This window comes from Triticum dicoccoides, chromosome 4A (assembly GCF_002162155.2).
Source record: "Triticum dicoccoides isolate Atlit2015 ecotype Zavitan chromosome 4A, WEW_v2.0, whole genome shotgun sequence".
Lineage (NCBI taxonomy): Eukaryota > Viridiplantae > Streptophyta > Magnoliopsida > Poales > Poaceae > Triticum > Triticum dicoccoides.
In genome coordinates, this window is record NC_041386.1 from 249672672 (window position 1) to 249681546 (window position 8875).

Sequence of the window (8875 nt, forward strand, 5' to 3'; positions counted from 1 at the left end):
CAAATTTGACCCGCTTCCTACTGAATCGGCGGAAATTTGTCTTTTTCACCAAAGATGGATTGAATCTTTTGACACCCAACCATTTGGTCAATTGTGAATTAAATATGTCCTAATATTTTAGAAAATTAATTTGGTCCAAAATTGTAACAAGTATATGGTAGGTCCTTCACAAAAGAACTCATTTTGGACACTCAAAAAATTAAAAAATGATTTAAAGGAACTCATTTCTCATAACTTTAAAAAAAATATTTGTCTTATTTCAATTCGTGATTATTCCTAAAAACTATAGTCAAATTTGCTGACACAATGAGAAGTTTTTTTTCAATTTTTTCAGGTCATAATAAAATAGCTAACATGATTTAGCACCTTACTTTTAGTCGATTATGACCAATTTAAATGGTCAAAATATCATATACGTATACTGCGTTTTGATTGGTCCAGAGGCCTCTCACGCGGATCGTGCATAAATCACCGTAGGATGGTACTGGATCCAACGGCCCGCACCTCACCCTCTCACCCACCCACCGCGAGCTACCCCGAAAAAGGAACCCACCACACGCCACTCCTCTCCCTTCCCGCGCAGTGAACCCTAGCGCTCTCACCCTCTCAGCCCCGCACTTCCTCCTTCAGGATCTCGATGCGCCGCCGCCCAACCCCACTCCCTCCCTCTGGATCTCGACACGCCGCCGCCCCCAACCCACTCCTTCCCACGTTGTCCACCGGCGTTCCCCTCACACTCTCACCGCTCAGCCCCTCGGTGGCGGCACCCTCCCCATCATGATCCCCGCTTTCCCTCAAGCGTCGCCTCTCCTTCTCGCTATCCCCCAACCCCGGCAGTGACCTCGTTTCCCTCAATAGCCAGATCCCGCTCACGCTCACATCGGGCTCCTCATCATCCTCCTCGACCTGCTCCACCCGCCCGCGCTCCTCTCCAACTTCCTCCGTGCCGGGGTCCACCACGCCTCCACACATAGCCTCCTCAACTAGGCCAGGGGCTTCCACTTCCAATTCCGCACACAGCAGCAACTCCTCCTCCTTCCCCAATGCTTCCGCCTCCGATCGATCCCGCCAGAGCACCACCACCCGCCGACGCCGCCGCGCGGACCGGAGCAGAGCGCCGATGGAGGTGGTGAAGAGCCTCCTGAAGCCGAAGCCGACACCACGGCAGCAGCTGCACGAGTGGCAGCGCCACCTCCGTAACGAGGGCCGCAACATCGAGCACCAGATCCGAGGTTCCCCTCCCCTCTGTCCCCAATTCGATCCAATCTAGGGCTCTAGGCCTTCAACTGGTTGCTGATTGTTGGTTTTGGGGCCGGTGCACAGACGTGCAGAAGGAGGAGAAGAAGGTGGAGAAGGCCATCCGAGACGCCGCCAAGGTACCTACCTACATATATACTCTGCGCCATGGATCAATTTGGGCTGATTTACGGATTTGGTTTCCTCTGCTGGTGATGCTTGTTCCTGAAGGCGCTGCCAAGGAGCTAGTGCAGTCCAGGAAGGCGGTCAACCACCTCTACAAGAACAAGGCCCGGCTCAACTCCATCTCCATGCACCTCGGCAAGATCATCGGTAATGGACACCGCCTGCATCGTATCTATCTTTCTAGATAGCATTCAGTATGGTAACATTTAGTAATTTACAGCTGTTGTTCATGATGCTATTACAAACTCTGAAATCTGGTACTTTAGTCAAATGTGCTTCCTTTCTGAACAATTGTGCACCTTGGCAAGCTCGTCGGTAGCAAATAGTTTCTACTGGCCTCGTATCATTCTATACTAGTATGGATAAATAGCATCCAAGTTTGTTGTCTACTGACCTCTACTAGTGTCTTGAATTGCTTGGGAATGGCCCGTCCTTCTGGACATGCAGTTAGTCTAAATCTGTTTTGGTAGCTAACATGCCTCGTCCTTTTGACTACCTACTTGCTCAATTCATGGCACTTGAGAATATTCATGTTCTGTTTTATCCAATGCTTATATGCTTTACGCTGATGAAAAATATCTGACCATGGCGATAGGATGTTGCGACCGATGGCCTGAATAGCAAGATCGACATGAAGATCTTGCTGAAGTGGATGTGGGGCAGGAGGATCATCAAGCTCTCGTGCAAGCAGCGAGGAGCTGCTCTTCGCCTCGCCTTGCCTCGCACAAGCGGCGTCGTCAGGTTGCAAGCAAATATTCGTGTCTGCTCTTTCACTAGTGTCGACCCTTGCTTTTGTTGCTAATAATACACGCATGCTCCACAACTAATACAGAAGATGCATTTCCATCCCATCTAGTAGGTGCTGACTCGATGCAAACAAATAAAATATAATTAGTAGGTATTATATGCTGAACGATGCTAGCTGCTGTACCAATGTGATGTTGCTTGCTTGATTGATGATTACTTGTCATTAACTAGAAAAAAGAAGAAGAAAAACCTGGTCTATTTGATTTGATGAGAATCCTGTATCCCATTCATTAGACAACTAATACTACTACTTGTATTTGCATGTTTGCTTGCTTGCTTGTAGCACTATCAAGTGTGAGGAAATTCAGTACTAGGATGTGTGGAGCGACATGAATTCGTTGCTACCGTGGTATCTGTATTCCATTGTTCAGATGATTGGGCCATGGAAGTTATGCATGGTAGCATAAAAGACGTCTTCCTTCTTAGCCTCTAGGCTGGCGTAGTTTGCCTGTTCTTAGTGTAGGTAGCTAGATAATATCTACCTCGGTTTTCATGATGCTCTGTATGGTTGCCATGTTTAGAATATATCCACCTCCTTGTTGTGATTGCAATAACATGATTATAGTATGTTAAGTAGTTGCTAATTTAGAATTCGAGGTGAAATGCTTGGAACATCTGTGTATACATGCAGTATGCATCAGCTCGGCTCAGTGACATGCTCTTTATTCCAGGATTTGCCTTGGGATGTGTACACATCCGTAGTTTGTTGCAATGCATGGACAAGTTCAGTTGATATGTTAATGTGTACACATCTACATATCTGTAGTTCGCTGCAACATATGCACATGTTCAGTTGATATGTAGATGTTCTTGTGCTATGTTCCTGGACTAGCAAGTGCCAAGTAGAACCATGTCATTTAGGCTGGTTTGTGCTGGGATCAGAGGATGAGATTGTCATTCCATTGTGATGAAACTGAGTTTATTGACGGTCCAGTGCTGATCAGATACAACTTCAGTGCTAAACATATTCATAAGCAACATAAATTTGTTGCCACCATGTTATCTGTATTCCTTTTCTTAGATGATTGGGCCCTGGAACTTGTGCATGGTAGCATACAATACGAGTTTCTTTATATCCTCTAGTTTGGTTTCAGTTTGCTCATTTTTAGAATATGTCCAGCTCCTTGTTGTCATGATTGCAATACATATTAATATGTAAACCACTTACCAGTTTAGAACGCAAAGAGAAATGATTGTACCAAATGGATGTGTATGCAGTATGCACCACTTCGGTTCAGTGACATGTTCTGATTTTTGCTCAAGATTTTCTTGTTGCTTGTGAAGTTGGTAGTAATGCACCTGCTTTAACTTTTGAGATCTTTTTAATTAATGTAAGTATGGATGAATTCTTATTACAGTAAGACACGTGGTATGGGAGCTGGCGCAAGCTCAAGACCCACCGCAGGAACCAGAGGTGGGCTGACAAGGCATACAAGAAGAGCTACTTGGCCAATGAGTGGAAGAAACCCTTCGCTGGATCTATACATCAGCTCCCATGATATTGCATTAGCTATAATCTGTACTACTAAAAGAGGAGTATAAACTAGAGTAATTTTTTCAGCCGTTATCTTTGTTTTCTTTTGGGTTGATGCTCTCCACTGGAGTACAGCTGGGTACTGCATCTCTTTTTGCATTCCTTGTTTAGTCAGTGCTTGAACATTTTTTAAAAGATGAATTGGAGTACTCCTAGAGAGCAGTACATGGAGTATAGCTGTAACTTCTTGCAGTATAGTTGTAGCAGTCCATTAAGAGTAGTTTTGCATCAGTAGAATTGGGAGTGTGATGTGGAGGTAAGAGTGGAGTCTCTACTCTAGAAAGAGGGCTCCGACTCGCTGTTTAGCTCATTTGATTTCTGTGGTTTCCAGTTTAGTGTAGGAACACAGAGCAATGTGGCTAGAGTTTGATTTTCAGTCGGCATAGTCTGCCTATGCTACTGATTTGTTGCAGGTAATAAGAATTTGTAGGTTTAGTATGAACGTTGCTTAATCCATTGGATGGCCTTTGGCTGGTTTAGTTGGTATCTAGTCTAGAATAAATTATTTTTCCCATTTTTTGTTTCCTTGCTGGACATGTCATGCAACAAGTGCTGATGCTGCTGTTTACTACTCCCGCCGTAAAGAAATATAAGACCGTTTAGATCACTACTTTAGTGATCTAAATTCTCTTATATTTCTTTACAAGAGAGTACATGGTATTATTGCTAGCTATATATATGCCTGCTACTCATTGATGCTCTTGTGGTTAGGATTCTACACGTCGAAGTGATGCTTTTGCATTGTTTTCCTTCCTCATGCACTTGCAAAATATATGTTATTCCCTTTTTGATTTGACCTCAAAATTTCTGACTCCTCCTATCCGTGTGCAACAGCGATGCTTTGGATTTCATTCATGCAGCAGAGGACAAGGGCTTCATGGCCAAACAGGGCGCATGGTGCTCGCAAGCGACGAACGGAGGCTGTTCGACATCGTCTACACAAACCACCATTGTGATCTCCTCCCTTTGCTATGCTACAACCATGCTCTGTTTCATGTGTCAGTTAGGATTTCGATTTTTTTCGCCGTGGTTGAGTTCTTGCCGACTGTTGCATTGATGATCAAGTGCTGGTGCTTCATTTTGGCAATTTGATTTGCTGCTAGTAATTAGTAGTATTAGAGTGCCGTTTGTTTATTAGGATGTGGCTGAAACCATTGGATGGCCTTCCTGGACATGTTATCCAGAATTAGTACTTGTCCCATTTTTTGTTTCCTAGCTGGACATGCTATGGTTCAAGTGTCGATGATGTCTAGTAGTAGTTTGCTAGCTATATACCTGCTACTGATTGATGCTCTTTTGGTCTCCTGGAATCATATTATACTATATCTAGTGTTCTTGTGGTTCTGTGAAGATGCATCACAAACATCCAGGTCTTTGAAGTTGGCTGAATCTGTTGCTTTATCATATATTTGGTCCATAAATCTGCATTTCTATGAGATCTCTTTCAATATTTTTTTGATAGTCCAGGAATAATAGCGACTCTAATGCTAGTACCTATGTGTTCACTCTCGACTCTAATGCTAGTACCTATGTGTTCACTCTTTTATAGGAGCTCCAGGTCTACGAAATTTGAAGTTTGAAGCCGTATACTCAGCGAAGAGTTGTCTCTTATGTTTGACTGTAATAGACTGTAAATATTGTAATATTGTAACAATAGGCATATTGGGGATGTAATAGACTATGTACATATTATAGTAGACTTAGTGTTATTTGATGAACTACATTTGTACTATTCTGTCTGAAATATTGATTATGTATGTGATTTGAAAATGTGTGGAATGGAAACATGACTTGTGGGACCCATTTATGAAAATAATCTGAGTAGTTTTGAAATCTTTGTCAAGTGGGCCCAATGTGTGAGATGATGACAAGTTGGACCAGCTCCAAAATATAATGGCCCAAACAATGTTAAAGGCCACGACCCAGAAAAAAGGTCGAATTGTTGGTCCAGGCCCAGGTAGCTAAAAAATTGGTAGAATTTTTGTATATAAATGGGCTGAATTGTTGGGCTTGGCCCATGTAAAACACCTAATCGGACCGGGCTGAATCTTGTCAGTGACCTTTTCAATTGGACGCAATTTTGCCACATCAGATCCGACGTGGCCTGGGCAGACAGCCAGTGACCAAAACAAGAGGTCATGGGTTCAACGACCTTCTGTTTTGGTCGTAAACGTCTACGACCTTCTCACAAAGAAGGTCGTTAATTTCAGTTTACGACCGTCAGCTTTTGACCTTCTGTTTTTGGTCACAAAAAGGTCACAAATGAGAAACAATGACCTTTGAGTGACCAATAGTCAAGGTCACAAGTTGACATATTTCTTGTAGTGTAACTGCAGTAAGAGACCGTCCAAAATCTGAATCTAGAAGTTTGTCTAGCACTTATTGTTTGCAACTAATCGACATGAATAATTGGATATCATATCGAATGAGTAAGAAAGACAAGTAAAATTGTGAACAAACCTGGCCGGCAGTACTAATCTGGGTCAATGTAACTACGACCAACAATCCAAAATGACTAGTGTCTATTCCTAGGGCCAGAATTTTGAAACCCTGTGAACTTTACAGGTACTAAAGATTACTGAAATACATCTGAACAATTAAGTGTAGGTAGCACTCAGCACACAACAAACCCTAATGACAGTCCTGCCTAATGAGTAATGAATCAATTAAAAAATGGGTGATGAGGAGTGGCTGCTGAGTGTTGAGGATGTATCTCAGGATAAATCGGGTTGGCTTAGTGGGTGCTGCATGTGTGAGCCCTGAACGGACTGGGAAGGTAGGCACGATAGCGCGCCCGGGCAGCGGTGATGCTGTTGGGCGAGCGGATCCTGACCTCCTGTTAGTCCGGCATATCCTCCTAGAGTCATGCCGTCTGGGGATGGCAAGTCGCCGTCGAGGCAGGCGGCTGGGGGCGAGTAGAGATCGGAAGCGCGCAGCAGAACAGAGGGGAATCGGGGCCTGGGCCGACCCAAAATCCCAGGGTGGGCCGCGGCCCACTGTGGGCACCTTGTAGAGATACACACCCGAGCGGCGAATATGCATTTTCAAAACTAAATTAGGAACATTTAGCTGACCAATTAAATGACTCTTTTTTAATAATATTAGATTCATATTCGAACAACCAAGCTTGTTTAGCTTGATGGGTGGAGCAGTGTTATTATGACACGAAGCACGTATGCTGATCGTATAGTGATCATAAAAGGGGGAAGCCCTAAGCATTTTTTTTTGAGTAAAAGAGGGTTTCCACTCCGATTTCTATTAAAGAAACCACCACGGAACCAACATGATCAATTAAACCCTAAGCATGATCAATTAAACCCTATTATGACTGTGCGATGGCAGATTTAAAGCTAGAAACCGGGGAAATGCTATTTAGCATCCATTGTTTGCTTCGAACTAAGAACTAAATTCTAAGAGCTAAGAAAGAAAGTACAGTAACCAAGTTACGATCTATTTTCTGGTTGAGATCAAAAAGTTGTGGAGATATGAAGTACCACCTCTCTTGCGGCGCTGTGTAGGCATCGAGGGTGCGATGTTTTCGGTGGCGTTGAAGTAGTTCTACGACGGTAGATGGGTGCATCGGGGGATAAGTCCCATTGCGGTGGAAGAGAAGGTTGTGTGAGCACCCTCGGCAAAGAGGACGACGGCGCTGATGAAGCGTGAGGACGCGATGCAAGGCTCTTGGTCCGTCGCCGTGGATGAGAAACATCCATCTCTAGCAACGGACAACGCAGTCATGGTAGGCGCTCCGACATGGTGGAGGACGGTGGCGATGGATGGGGTGGAGGACGGTGGCGATGGATGGGGTGGAGGACGGCGACGATGGATGGGGTGGCGGATGGAGGAGCCTGGTGTGGGGATGGTGGTCTAGCGCGAACGGTGTTTGAATGGGAAAATGGATTGAGAGGTACGGGGAGCCATGTTTTTGGGACGCGCCTGTCTAAAATATGGGAAAGTTACGAACTTAGCCCCCGTTTAAAATTTGGACGTCTCGTCGGTTGGGGATAGGAGGGTAATCTCGCATCTCGCAAATATTTGCCCAGAGCAATTTCAGGCGAGGAGAGGGTGTTTTGGCGCCCATGATTGGCGCCCACGGTGTATGAACAGGGCTGACAGGTAGGGCGGTTGTGTCACGTCTGAGTGAACTTACAAACCTGCCCCTATTGAAAATATTTGCCTACATCGATTTCGGCCGAGTCAAGTTTGTTTTGCCCCCACCGTGTATGAATGGGGAAATGGAGGGAGAAACAGAGGTCTTTTGGATGAGCTTGAATCAAATGTGTTTTTCCGCCCATGTTTGGCGCCCACCGTGTTGGAATGGGCTCAGAGATGGTCGGGTCACGTCTAATTGAAGTTACTAACCTACCCGTATTGAGAGCAGCAGAAATCGGGCCGATGGATTGTCCGTGTAAGGGGTAGATAGTAATTTCCATCTCCCAAACACTTGGCTTTGGGCAACCGACGTGGGAGTGGACATTTTGCCGCTTCTTTCGAATTTTGGGACAATAAGAATCCATTTTTACCCTGGCAACTAAATCCGAATCCATTTTGTATTCCTATATGAATCTTTATAAATCATTCTATGTGTTTTATATATCTTAAAAAGCATGACAAAGATGTATTCCATTGTCATATATGAATATGATTTACAAATGCCGATACTCAAATTCAGAAGCTAGAATCTAGTTTAAGGTGAATTTGAATATTTGGTACACTTTATGTCCAACTCAAATGTCACACGCAGCATAATGTGTACAATGTGTACTCCCATTTAGATATGTACACAAGCGATGTATCAAGATTCAAATACCGAGTCAATCAACCAGTAATGTACAAAACTAACAGGCGTATAAACACTTATAGAGTATATGGATCAATAATATCAACTAACATACATAGGCCAGGCCGCTGTACTTTTTTTTGCTAGAAGAGCATCCTTTTTAGCGCAGCTAGTACAACATCTTGGCCCTTTCCGGTGCATGCCACATATGGTCCATCGATACTACTATTATTGTTGAATGCATATTCAGCCCGATTGGCATATTTGTAGGTCTGGCACAGCAATCAAATGAAATGTTTCCGAGTCTTATCAATTAATACAGACTTGTACTC

The 8875-nt window shown here is 44.1% G+C and overlaps 1 long non-coding RNA gene across 3 annotated transcripts; it reads left to right on the forward strand.

The window, feature by feature from the left end:
* The first annotated feature begins 594 nt into the window (after window positions 1–594).
* Window positions 595–5555, forward strand: LOC119285734. Of its 3 annotated transcripts, none has more exons than XR_005139759.1 (6): window positions 595–1232; window positions 1324–1376; window positions 1468–1569; window positions 2018–2163; window positions 3588–4715; window positions 5313–5555. It is a non-coding gene; the product is annotated as an uncharacterized LOC119285734 (long non-coding RNA). The 3 variants fall into 3 exon arrangements; XR_005139760.1 differs by lacking the exon at window positions 5313–5555 and having other exon boundaries at window positions 600–1232; window positions 3588–3777; window positions 4598–5086; XR_005139758.1 differs by lacking the exon at window positions 5313–5555 and having other exon boundaries at window positions 603–1232; window positions 3588–5086.
* Window positions 5556–8875: the final 3320 nt, after the last annotated feature.